The sequence below is a fragment of the Peromyscus eremicus genome, chromosome 11 (genome assembly GCF_949786415.1).
Source record: "Peromyscus eremicus chromosome 11, PerEre_H2_v1, whole genome shotgun sequence".
In the NCBI taxonomy this organism is placed as follows: domain Eukaryota; kingdom Metazoa; phylum Chordata; class Mammalia; order Rodentia; family Cricetidae; genus Peromyscus; species Peromyscus eremicus.
This window is the reverse complement of record NC_081427.1, coordinates 73,827,626-73,841,342: the sequence shown is the minus strand read 5'-3', so window position 1 is coordinate 73,841,342 and position 13,717 is coordinate 73,827,626. Positions and strand designations below refer to the sequence as shown.

General features: G+C 39.1%; 1 protein-coding gene across 1 annotated transcript in view; it reads left to right on the top strand.

The window, feature by feature from the left end:
* Mctp1 (multiple C2 and transmembrane domain containing 1) overlaps positions 1-13,717 on the top strand; it is a 375,829-nt gene that overhangs the window by 181,457 nt on the left and 180,655 nt on the right. The window lies entirely within an intron of this gene.

Here is a 13,717-nt window from a genome sequence, read left to right as displayed (position 1 = left end):
AGAGTTATTGTGCACAGAAGTTATGGGAGTTGAAAAAGAGGAATTTAATCTGATATGGGACACTTAGAGAACAAAGAACACATTCAAGGATGGAAAGTGATCTCCAATAATGTTTGTTTTCACAATGCATATTGTAACCATAAAATGCATTATTTCCTACAACTCCCTACAAGCTTCCTTATAATCTCTTAGGAGTTCATAAATCTGGAAAGAGTTCCAGAATTTTAGAAAAGGAAGAACATAAGTGAGGCAGATCCATGTTAATCTGATAACACAGCAAAATGTGTTCAAGGCTCGAAGGACATTTCTCTACAAAGTTAAGGCTATTTGGGTCTACTACTTGAAAGATCGGAATTGTGTTTTGATTAAAAAGCCTATTTTTATATTTTTGACAGTTACATATGTGCATTGTATCAAAATGTGTGAAAACTTGCCAGCACAGAAAAAAAATCACAGTGTATAGAAGGGTTTGTTATTTTAAAAAAATATTTCTTCGATGTAGTTCACAGGAATTCCAAGTCCAAAGAGAATTCATACATTCCCAGAGTAAAAGGAATTTTAGTCTAAAAGTAAAAACAGGAATCCAGACCAACGTTCAAGGCTCTTCATTTCTATTTAAATGATTCTGACACATCTATTTTAGCAATAGTTTTCACCATATGCATGTAATATGGGAGATAAAGCTAAGTTTCAGTTAATCATTAATATCTGGCTTTGTAAATGAAGTTGGGGGAACACCACTGTCATCTAGGAATTGCATTATACTTTAATCTTTTTGAAAACAGGGGTCTCTGTTGGACTTCGCCCCTCAGAAAAATACTATTGTCAGAGTTCTCTGGAAGTCATTTTGTTCTTTTTGGTATCTACCACTAACTTAAGTCACAGCACACATCTGCCAGTCTGAGAAGCAGTCCACTATGGCTGTGCATTTGACTACGTCTCCCTCCTTAGGTGTGATCTCCCTCAGGGAGTTTAGACTCTAGCTCTTCTGAGGACACTTACTTATTTTTCATAGTTTAAGCAACAGTTCCTGTCTGGGTAGTCAGATAACCCAAGTGGAGACTGCTCCCTCCTTACTGTAAATTCAGACTATCTGGAATGAAGGGGCTATGCTCTAAATCCTGCTGGCCTCTGCTCCGGCTACTGTCAACATGGAGGGTCAACATGACTTGTCCCTTTCCTGTTTTACTGCATAATGACAAATACCATTTAAGCATTTCTTCCCGAGGGAAAAATTTCCAACTTTGGATATTGTAAAATGTCACAGCCCGTTTTGTACAGGCTTTTCCCCAACAGAAAACATGTTGGGCAGAGGAGGGCACATCTGCCTTACTCCACCTTGCTTCTGGGCTTGTTATGGTTTGTTCAATGTTTATTTTCAACATTGGGCCACATATTCTTTTGAATGTATGTTTTGTGAATGTAAACTCAATAGTAAGGCTAGTCTGTTCATGATAAAAGCAAGACTGACTATCAGTTAAAGAAACATGTTCAAATCTGGAATGATGAAGCATGAATATTTTAGCAGTGAAAAATTGCCTTCCTCTGTCCTCACTCAAACCCATGAAGTCAGGCTTCTGCCCCAGCCGTCTACTACAGCTGTTCCTGTCAGGCCACCTGCAAATCCCAAGTCATGTGACCCGCTGGCCACCTTGTCTTACTCAGCAGCACGGAAGGAATTGGCTGATGGCTTCCTTACTTTGGAACAGATTTTTCACTTGGCTTCCAAGATGCCATAGTTCCTCCTATCATGTGGTCTCCTGTGAACGTTTCCTCCCTCACATACTCACAGAACAGTTCCAGAGCCAATGCTTCGGACCTGACACCTCCGCTCCTTCTCTGCCAGCACTTGTCCCCTCTGAGAGTTTATCCTTCCTGTGTTTCCCGTACCACTCAGGACTGCCAACTGCCAACGTTCTGGTCATTCTGATAACCCCCTTTCAACCCCCATCCTCATATCCAACTTACTACTTTACTACTGGAATAATTAACATGCTTCTTCTATTTAGACACTCCAGAGTTAAACTTCACCCTCCCGATCCCCAAAAGCTGGGTTTTCCCGGGTCTTTTGCTAACACTGAAAGTACCAGAGCCTCCTTCTTATCCTTTTTTTTTTCTCACTTTCATCAAATACACCAGCAGCCCACTCTTTCATCCAGGCTGCAGCCTAGATGACATGAAGATCTTCCATGAGACTTGCCTCTTAAAGAATCTGCACACAGCAGTAGCATCAGCTATGAGAGGAGCCTTCAGTGCATGGACCTTTGGAGGCCCCACATCACCTCTATGGCTGTACCCCCAGCCTGGCTAACCACCTGCTTCCCTGCAGACCGTGGCCACTGCCAGTTCCTTCCACCTTTCTCTTCATCTGACAGTCTATTCCCAATACAGTCACCAACATCATTTTTTTAAATTTAATAAAGTTTTTTTTCCCAAATGTGCAGTCATTTCAGCCTGTTCCTGCCTCTTTCTCAGCAGCTGGGGGCGGGGGGCTCCACCCTCAGCATTTCCAGTGTAAATCACTTGAACTCTGTGGTCTTTACTAAGGGGCTGCTGAAGGGCTGCCTTGGCTAACTGAACCTTTAGGTTCTTGGAATCCGTAACTGAGACCACAATCAGAAGCTCCCTGGAAGTCTGTCAAGAGAAAAATAGCTCGATGAGCCAGGGCACAGTTGCTGGGCTGGCCTCTTCAGCCTGACCACTTTTTTGCTCCTGGACATCTGGGTCTTTTTCCTGTATCTTCATCCTAGTTGTTCTTAGCTGTTTTTTCAAGGTTCAGAGAGTGGCAGGGACCCGGCAACTTCACTTAGACATGGGTTATAAAGATCATTTAAAACTGTATTTAATCTTTATGTGATAGGTGTCTATGTTTGTGCGTGTGCCACGGCACCCGTGAGGGTCAAAGGGCAGCATTGTAGAGTCTGTTCTCTCCTTCCCTCTTTACATGCATTCCGGGGATTGAACTAAGTCCCCAGGTACACAGCAAGCACCTTTATTTATTGAACCATCTCTGCAGTCCCAAGAGAAAAAAGTTAAGACATAAATAAAATAATTTAACTCCTCTACTCAAAACCCTTCTCGTTTCCCGTTAATGGTCTGGGTAGAAGCAAAGTCCTCGCTGGGGACTTCTGTGCTCTGCATGGTCCCAAACCTCTGGGCTGAAATGCTGTCATGTTTCCTCCTCTGCCTTCTGGCCATAATGGACACTAGGCTGTTCCCCATCACACCGGACACTGCACCATCTGTGACACCTTTCTTTAAATCACTTGCCTGCCTTGCTTTTGTACTTTCTCAGGCCTGGAAAAACCCTATTTTCTTAGTATTCCCTTCCTCCTCCTCTGCTGATATTTGATAGACATAGCCACCATTTGGTACACTGTGTGTCTTCCTTACTGTATGTGATTATCCACTTCACTGTCCTGGAATACAAATTCCATGACTGGAGGCACAGTTGAGTGTCTGTTTACTGTAGCATCCTCAGAAAGTATGTGACACATATGCTCAATAAATATTCTTTAATTTGAAAGCAAACATTTGAAGCTTGATTTAATACTGGTAATTATGATTATTCGTTTTTTTAAATAAAGAAAGATCTGATACCAGATGTTTATATATTGTCAATATGACCATGATCTGGTGGAAGGCACAAACTTCAAATATAATTGTGGAAAAATGTATGGATATTATAGAAAGAAGAATAACTAACGAGTTAGAGCATAAAAGTGTCTGCATAATGCCTATGCTTAAAATGCTAAACTAATATATTTAGGAGAAAAATATTCTATATATTAATAAGATTATTTCACCCCAACATTTTAATTGACATATAAAATTGTACCTATTTTTAGGCTATCATGTATATCAAGATATATATTGTGTTATGTTGAAATCAAGGCAAGCATATATAAATCCTTAGGAACTTATGGCTGGTAGGAACATTTACAATCCTTTCATGTAGATTATACATGTAGACACCATATTGTTACCTAAAGTCACACTGTTGGAGCACAGCACATCAGAACTGCATCTCATCCTGACCAGTCATCATTTCCCCGTCCTCCATCCCTCTGTTCTTCCAAGACTTTTGATCCTCTAATCTACTTTTAACTTTTGTGAAGTCTGCCTTTTTAGACTCCATGTCAGTTAGATCAGGGCACTAATTTTCTGTGCATGGATTATTTTACTAGGTGAAATGATCTCCTGTTCTGTCTGTTTAGCCATAAATAAATATATTCCATGCTTCTTTACGTTTTGGAAAGTCCTAGTATCAAAAACAGAATTTCATTATTTAATGAACAAATAATATTCTACTGTGAATATGAATTATATATCCTTTACCCATCAGTTGATGGATAGTAATGTTGTGTCTGCTTCATGGATACTGTGAACAATACTGCATTAAACAGAACAGTAAAGAGTCTGAAGTATTTTTGTATTTTTTCCCTCAATTGTTTCATGGTTCTAGATCTGCTATTAAAGTCTTTCATCTGTTTTGAATTGGTTTGTACACCTGGGGAGAGATCATGGTCTAGTTTCTGCATGTGGATATCCAGTTTTCTTAAGACCATTCCTTGAAGAGTCTGCCTATACTCTGCTTCTTGTTTCTAGTGCATTTGCTGAACGTCCTTAGTTATGGATACTTCACTTTACCTCTAGCCTCTGAACTCCACTCCATTTGTCTAAGTGTCTTCATTAGCTCTGTGATGATATATTTTGATATAGTCAGGTAGTATGATGAGTCCAAGCTCTTGGTTTGCTTGAGAATACTCGCTCTTTGTGGAATGCTGTTCATACCCTGATAGGAACTACATTGTGTCTGGAGGTCATTTTGAGTAGCATGGACATTTTTAAAAATTTATTTATTCATTAAAAATTTTATTTATTTTACATCCCGACCATAGTTTTCCTTCCCTCTTCTCCTCCCATTCCTTCCCCCACCACCTCCTACCCCCCCCCATCCACTCATCCCCCATTTCCACGCAGAGAGGCCTCCCATGGGAGTCAACAAAGTATGACATCAAATTGAAGCAGCACCAAGCTCCTCCCCCTGGAGCATGGACACTTTAATAAAATGGATTATTCCAGTTTATGAACCTACCTTTCCATGCTTTTGTTCTAAATTGGTTCATTCGCAAATATTTTACTTTTATAGCTATTGTAAATTTAGTTTGTTTTCTTTATATTTTTTTCAATTAATTTGCTATTGATAGACTGCAATATTACTGATATTTATCTATTGATTTTGGATCCTACAATTTTGAAAAAAATGTTTAATTGGCTCTAATAGTTTTCAATGGGTCTTTGAGTCTTTGGGATATTGCATAAATAAGATCATATCACATGTAAATAGTGACAGTTTGCCTCCATTTCTTCCTTTTTGCCTGATTGTTCTGGTTGGGACATTCAGTACTATGGTTGAATTAAAAACTTGAAAGTTAGAATGTACAGATTCTACAGAGATATCTCCTAGCATAATCCCATTCAGTATGACACTAACTATATGTTATTACCATAACATACGTTATATAACTCTATGGTTTCATTGTGCTGTGGTATGCTTCTTCTAGTACTGTGTTCAGAGTTTTCTTCATCATGATATAGGGGAGTTTATACATTCTGTTGTTTTATTTTACATAAAAATATATCCACCAAGAACAGAGATTAGCCATTACATACAGTTCAACATGAGGAGGGCATAGAAGGAAAGCATATACTGTGCCAATTCTGCTGATACAAAAAACAAAGCCAAACTTGGTTAAGAGGCTGCTTGGTGGCTACACAAGTGGGATGACTGATCTGTGGTACAAACCCAAGTTTCCTGACTTGAAAGTTTACCCTCTGTTTACCACAGTCTGCATTCAGCATGTTTTCTGGACACCTTTACCTCTTCAATAAAATAATTAGTCACTAAACCAATTTAGATGATGTACATCATGCTGCAAGTTTGAACAACAAATACTACCTGCTGTTGAACTACAGATTTCAAACAAAGGTGAAATAATGTTAATCTACATGCCGTTATTTAACTTTCTGATCTTCTGTATTTTGGCAGACAAGAAAGACTGCCACCTTTATGATAGTCAGCTAATAAATCCTCATGATTGTTATACTTTTATGCAGAGCAGTAATATGAACAAATTGGTTGCTGACAGCTGAGGTAAATTGCCAAGAATGAGGGCTGTGAGAAAGCAAGTTGCTTTTATGAATGTACAGAATAAATAAATCCTATAGCAGGCAAGTTAATTCAGTTGGAGTTATCCGTAATCTAATATGGCAAGATTTATCATATAACTTATTAGGGTGCAAAGTGTCTTTATCTTTAAAGTGGTATTGATTTGGGGATATATGTATTTTAGGTTGGTGAATTGCTAGTGACATTATTCATTGTATGTAATCAGGACCTTGGTGTTGGTAGTGCCTAGTACATCAAAGTGTTGCCAATGTAGGCCTGAGTAGAGAGTTTAAGAAAAGTTTTATTAAATGATATATGATAAGAAAACTTACTATAAATTGGCTAGCTCTAGGCAAAGAACGTGTTTCCCATTCTATAGCATGAAACAACCCTATGACTCTGGAAAGGATGAAAATGGAGTATGAGGTGAGCTCACGTGTTCAGGGTTAGCGTGGAGGTAAACACGCTTGTTCAGGGTTAGCATGGAGGTGGACACTTGTGTTCAGGTGTGGAGATGAGCACACTTGTCCAGGTGTAGTGTGGAGGTGAGCACACATGTCCAGGTATAGTGTGGAGGTGAGCACTGTGTCCAGGTTTAGCATGGGGAAGGAGGAAACCAGCCTTTGGCTTTGACTTTCCACTAAATTCATATTCTTTCAAAGTTTAAGATCAGTGCATTTGCATAGTCAACTCTATGATTCTGATTTGGAGCATTTATTTGTGACACCAAAACTATAATGACCCTTGGTTCCTACATAAATGAGGAAGTAAAATCACATGCATTGTTAACTGCAAAGCACAGAGATTTGTAAACTAATGAGTTTTTTATTAAGTCATTATATTTTTACTGATTTCCTAACTGAAGATTTGTGGAATAAGATGTTTCTTAAGGATGATAAACATCATTTAAATTAATTTTAATCTTTTGTTCATAAGTTATAATTTCCTCCAGAAAGTTTTAAATTTGTGCTTATTTCAATATTTCATAACTAATGGGCAATGTTTCCATTATAATTTCTGAGTACTACTACATGTAGTTTCAATAGTTTACCTTCAAGAGCATGAACAGGGAATTTTACAAGTTTATGGATGTATGCTCTGATAGAAAAATCTTCCCCACACAATTGAACCATGGTAACTTTGGACAACAGGAGTTCAGCTTTGTTTTTTCTCATTTAATATCCGAGGTGGAGAAAAGCTTCTGAACAATCGTGAACTTGGAAACAAGCCAGTGGCTCCATGCTGAGTTTCTCTCCATTGCAAATATTCCCAAGTGTGAGCCACACTGATTCATAATATAAGAATCTGTTGAGCCATTTTACAGACTGCAGATTAGAGTAATATAAAGTAGTTCTCACACATTAAGACATTTCTAAAGCTTCAAATAACTTACTGAATACTTGGTTTTTTAAAAAGTCTGTAAAACTGTTGTTTTTCAAACACCTTCCCCCAAAAGAAACCCTAGAGACTTGTCCTCTTCTTTGGAAGGTTTATTTTTAAATATCTTGGGAATCATAATGGCTTCAAAGTATCTTTAGCTAGTACTTCAGGATATAAACTACACTTTGAAATTCAATGTTAAAGAAAATTGATACAAACTTGTGTTGAAAATGTTCTGCTTGATAATTTGGATTGTTTGGGCTGAATTCTTGGTAGGTCTGGTTATCCCCAGTGATTTGTGACTCATAGTGTGTCTGACACACACCATGGGTAGGAGTAGAGGTGTCATCACTCCAGACTTTTAGCATAGATGTTCTCTTGCGCATGCTCAATTAGTGTTATCTTCAACCCACAGTTATTTAATGGAGATATTTTTAAGTTAATTGTACATTTTGTGAGAGTTAGCTTAGTTAAAACTAGATTATATAATTCTTGAATCCCCTTGCTCAGGCCTGCATGAGTTGGAGTCCAGGGCACACTAGTGTCACTGTCGACTAGTGATGCCTTCCATGTCTTCCCCGGTACACATTTGGGGAAGGTCGATGTGTATACCCACCACAGAGGGGGGGGGGGCAGAAATGACTTCAAATAGCTACATTGCCCTGGAGACTCATTCCGACACACCAAGGGTGCTAACCACAAGGTTGTTTTATCTGGGAAGAGACATTGACTATCATCAATTCAAGAGTAACAGAGGCAAGGCATGGGGAAGAAAAAGTGAGATGAACCCTGTTTTCTCCTCCAGTTCTCAGGGAAAAGGTCATTGAAGATGTATAATCCTTCTTTCATATGGTTAAAGAATCCAAATATGCATAATGTATGTTATATATTCGAGTTCTGATACAGAAGTTAGGAAACATGATTCAAGCTCTTTGATCTCTGAACTTGGATTTTTTCAGTTTTTGGAATGCATCAAAATATCTCTGAAATCCCCTTCAGTGTTAATTCTATTTTGACTATTATATTAATTGATTGACTGATTAATTGGTGAGTTGGGTTTGGGTACAGATAGTTCAAAGTTCAAACAAAAGTGAAGGTGATAGTGTAACTAGACAGCACTTGTAACTTTTCAAAGTATTTTTGTGCTCTTACAACTCTAGCTAAGAGAGGGCGTTTTCCTCTTGAATTTCTATTTGATAAGCAAGTAAGGCTGAGGGGAAGTGATGGTGCTCACCTTTAACCCCAGCATTCACTTGGAAGGCAAAGGCAGGAAGGTGTCTGTGAGTTTGAGCCAGCCTGGTCTATATAACAAATTCCAAGGCAACCAAAACTACATATAGAGACCATGTCTCAAAATAAAATAAATCTCAAGCACAAAGAGCTTAAGTGATTTGCTTAACATCATAATACAAATGAGGTTTTCAGGTCAGCATTCTGAATCCTTGAGCATATGCTCTGACATCAAATAACCTTGTTCACATCAACACCAAGTTGGTGTGTATTCAGTGTTCTAGAAATAAAGATAGGAGAACCTAGATTTTAAACAAATCTGAGAGGATCTGACACATGAGTGAGTGAGTGAGTGAGATAAGTGTCATAAATAGGTCAAACAAAATGAAAGAGAGAGAGAAAAAGAGAAGAAGAAAAGGAGGGAGGGAGGGAGGGAAGGAATCAGATCACTTTCTAGGTAGATGGGACAGAAGTTCCAAATGAGTATTAGGCATTAATTTTGGCCTTACCATGATGAAGGTCACTCTTTGGCCTCTCTGAAGTAGCATTTCTTTGTAAAGAGTTTAATACTCACAAAGCACTAAATAGAGTCTACATGCTATAGAGGACAAGATGTTACTCCCCTCCTAGAGATGCTTCAGGACATGAAGAAAGACAACTGAAAGGTTTTTCAATAGGGTTAGTAAAAGTTAGCCAAGCAAAGGTAGGTAGACTATCATCTCAGGCAGGGAAGATGTCTCATCCAGACCTCTAGAACCTGGTGAAAAATATGGGTAGACTGGAGTGGCACAGTGTGGCATGGACAAGTCACATACAGGCTGATAATAGCTTCCTGAGGGCACTGTCAGATGGGCACTGGGGATGTTTCTTAGGGGAAGGGAAGCAGGAATAGGGACATAGTCAAGTTTTTAACATCCTAAATTGGGAGTGTGTGTAAACTGTATCAGCACATTTCACCTTAGCCTGGGTTCTCTAGAAACAAACTCTGAGGCAACAATTTGGTGCTGCTGATTTCCTGGGAGGTGTATTCCCAGAAAGTAAGGTACGGGATGATGAAGAAGAAGGAGCCTTGGCAAACAATACAAGGTAATACGCTGCCGAGCTGTTCACTGTTTTCTGTGTATCAGGGAAACGCTGCTTAGGAGGTATATGAACATAGCCATCTGCAGTCAAGCAATATTGTCAGATCATATTTTGGAGTAGTCTGTCAGAGTGAAAGAGGTATCAGAAGTTATCTTCCCACTTCCTGTTCTACTGATAAAAGTTCACTCTGCAGGAAACCAACCTCTTCATGTTTCATTGGGGCTCCATTGACAGGTTCTGAGAGCAATATTGTATTCTACAGTGTGGCTTTGCATCCAAATGCAGAAGTGGCCTTAGAAGCCAGAAAGTCCAGGTATGTGGAAGCTAGATCTGGATTGGCAGTCACCACTGCCAAGGACAGGACCCAGTCCATTTGGGCAAGGGAAAGATTACAACTTGTAGGAAGAAGAGCTGTGAGGACTCAGGTACAGTGACTAGTGGGGGTAGTGGTGTGAAGAGCAGCCTTTTGGGGACACAAAATCAAAGTCACATCTTAGTCACAGCAAGTGACTGAGCCCCAGGAGATCAAGTCTCCTGGAGAATCTAGGAAAGTAATTATGATATTTTAAATATGTTTTAAAACTGTATGTGTAGCTCCCTGCTAGAAAACACGTGAAGTGAGTTATCTTTGAGCCAAAGAGAAGGGTCTACAGCACCTTCTTTTGACATCCTCCTCCATGCTGACATTAGAGGCACCCAATGCTATTGCTTGCAATATGGTATGAAATTAAATTATATAGATTTCTTCTTACACAGCCTTTCAAGGGTCTTTTGCTTTGTTTTGCTTTATAAGATGGATAAGGAATAATATTTCATTACCTGTAAGATAAACTTGTTCTTTTAGGTTTTTAGTTTGTAGAATTGCAAAGAAAGAAAGACACAAGTGTAAACATGGATAGAGTTATCACAAATTGTGAGATTGGGGATTCTCAGAGTTCATCTAGTTCAATGAGCTCATAACTGCTGATGAGAAAAGTGAAATTCAAGAGGGAAAGTTGTCTTGGAAAAGGTCATACAACTAATTAGTGGGAACGGAATCCTGAACTAAGGAAATGACTCTGGGCTCTTCATCCCTGTCAAGTATTTTTGGAGTTCATGAATTTACATTACTGCTTTTTAAAAAATAATTTCATGTTTTCATTTTTGAAAAGCATTCCTTACATGCCTCGGTCCCCGGACAGTCACTTACTTCTACAGTTCGTCTGTGATGAGTCCTCTCCTTGCAAGGGATTTATCAGCACAGGTGAACCACATAAAGCACTTCAGCCCACACCAATTAGTGCTGTATTCACAGGGTGGTAGACTATGCCACAAGGGTCTGTCTTTGTACATATTTGTTCAAAAGCTGAAAGAGAATGGAATTTTTTTCTACATCTGATCCCAGCAGTCATTTGATTTAATACTCAGCAATGAAGTTGTGATACAAACTTTATCTTCAAGTTAACAAGAGAGTTTGGCTAAGTCATAGCAAAAAAATTGACATTTAAAGCGGCATCGTATTCCTGAGCAGAATTTTAGATAAATGTCTGAGGAACCACAGTGAAAACCTCCCATGTTTTAACATTGAACACTCTCATGTCCAGCACATTATTGTTCTCTATATTAAAATTAGGACAGTCAAAATGCTGAAACAATACACATGGCCCTTCCTGTGAGCATATTCAATACTGAAGTTTTAGTTGATGAAGGAAAAACATTCCTATAAATTTATCTTGTTTGAATTTTACTGGTGTCACACCTTTTAAATTTTCGTTTGTGAAATGCTCTTATAAGAACAAACAGCTTCCTTCCCTAACATGTTTGTAGTTTAAAACATTGAAATAAAAACAACACAAATTCTATACTTGGGATGGAGATGTTTCCTGTAACCGAGATGTCTGGTCATCTCTGAGAACCGTTGCTAACTGCAGGCTTTCCTCCAAGAATGCAGTTACTCAGCAACAGCCTTGGAGCTGAGAATGCTTAGGTCTTCCACTTCAGAGGTCCAGGGACTGGCTCTGACTCTGGTCGTTACTGTGTGTGTCCATTTAGGTCATGTGACCTCCCCGTTCCTCAGTTTTTCACTGGCGTGTTGGAGATTGCAAGATTCACAAATCTTTAACACCCATTGGGCAGGTAGAGTAATTAAGTGAAATAGGCCAGCTACAGGCAGAGATGGCGATAGTCACTCATTCAGGGAATATGTGTCCTGTATTCAAAATTAATGTATTTAGAATTGAACTTCTATTTGACACAACACACACACACAATCATTCGCACATGTACAAACATACACACACACACACACACACACACACACACACACACACACTAGATCTATGGGTATGATTCCATCTAAAAGTTGCCAGTTTGCAATTTCTAGAGGAAGTAACCTTGAGAACACTCTGAAGCTCTCCTGTGGCGACTCTGAAAGAAAGGAAGCCGGATCGTCCACACAGCCCGTGCAAAGTGGACATGAGCTTGAAAGGGAAATGGCCAGAGGCTTGTGTGTATCCAGCGCTTTTCTGTGTATGACAGCACACATCCTATACAAGACGAAGGAAGGAAGGAAGGAGGGGCCTACAAGTATGTGGACAAACTGACTGGGGGTGGTGTGGAACAAAAACAAGGTGAACGGAAGACCCTTGTTGGTCCCAACTGTACCCAGCCAACATTCTGTGTGGATCACAACCCCGTTCAGTTATCTAGTTCCACTCCTGACCCATTCAGTAAGGACAGGCACTGTGCCAGAGCTGGAGAGGTCTCTAAAATCTTTTTCATGTTCCTCCTTTCATGAGAGACTCCTTTTGACTGTTTTTCATAGATGTGTTTTAACTTTCAGTTTACTGTGGGTGTTATTGAGAACTTGATTCTAATTGCAATTAGAATGTTAGATAAGGCATTTGACATTGTGTGGGCTTTTTATTTTTAACTTTTTTACCACTGAGGAGAATTAGTGATAGTATTTTGAATCGAATGTTGTATTAACGAAGTCAATGAGGTTTCTGGTATCCTAGCATTTGGAAAGTGTATTCCAGAATTGTACAGACTAATTTCTAACTCTCTTAATAATAGAATTTAGTGCATATCCTGTGTCTAGTCATAGTCATTGTTAATGCTGTGCACAAAATAAAAGTAAATGTCAGATTCCCATTCATTTTGTGAAATCTCATAAGAGAGATATTTGAATTCAGGTACAATCTTTGAAGACTTTAGATACTGTTACTACTCTACTATTATTTAAAGACAATTTTAAAACAAAGCAATAAAAGGTAGAGTGAGGAATGAAAAGGATCAAGCATTTAATCTTTCCCTTATAGGTGCCCATCTCATTTATGATATATTGTGAACATTTACTTTGGTAATTGGCTATTTCTTAATTTTCATCATATTTTTTGGTGTGTGTCACAGCACATGAGTGGGTGTTAGCAGACAGTCTGTGGGAATTGGTTCTCTCCTTCCACCACGTGGGTCCCAGAGCTGGAACTCAGACATCCAAGCTTAGCAGCCAGCATCCGCACCCCCCCCCCAGCAGTCTCATCAACCCCTTTTCCTGTTTGAAATGTTTTTTTTTTTCTTTATCCCTGCTCTTTCTCCCTTTCTCCCCCCCTCTCGGGTTATTAGCCTGATAGTCACTATATTATCTACCTCCTCAAAATCAAGTGTCATTTTTATGAAAAGAGTGCAAGGTGTTTTAACTGTACGAGTGGCACATGCAGCGTGGCTTGCCGCATTGTGCAGCCCTGAGAGGACACATTTAGATTTAGTGAGTGTACCGTAAGTACAGTTTCAAAGGTGTAAAACTTAAGCTCCCCACAGTGAAAGTTCTATTTGCTATTCAATGACATTTATGAATTGGAAGGAGGGATCACA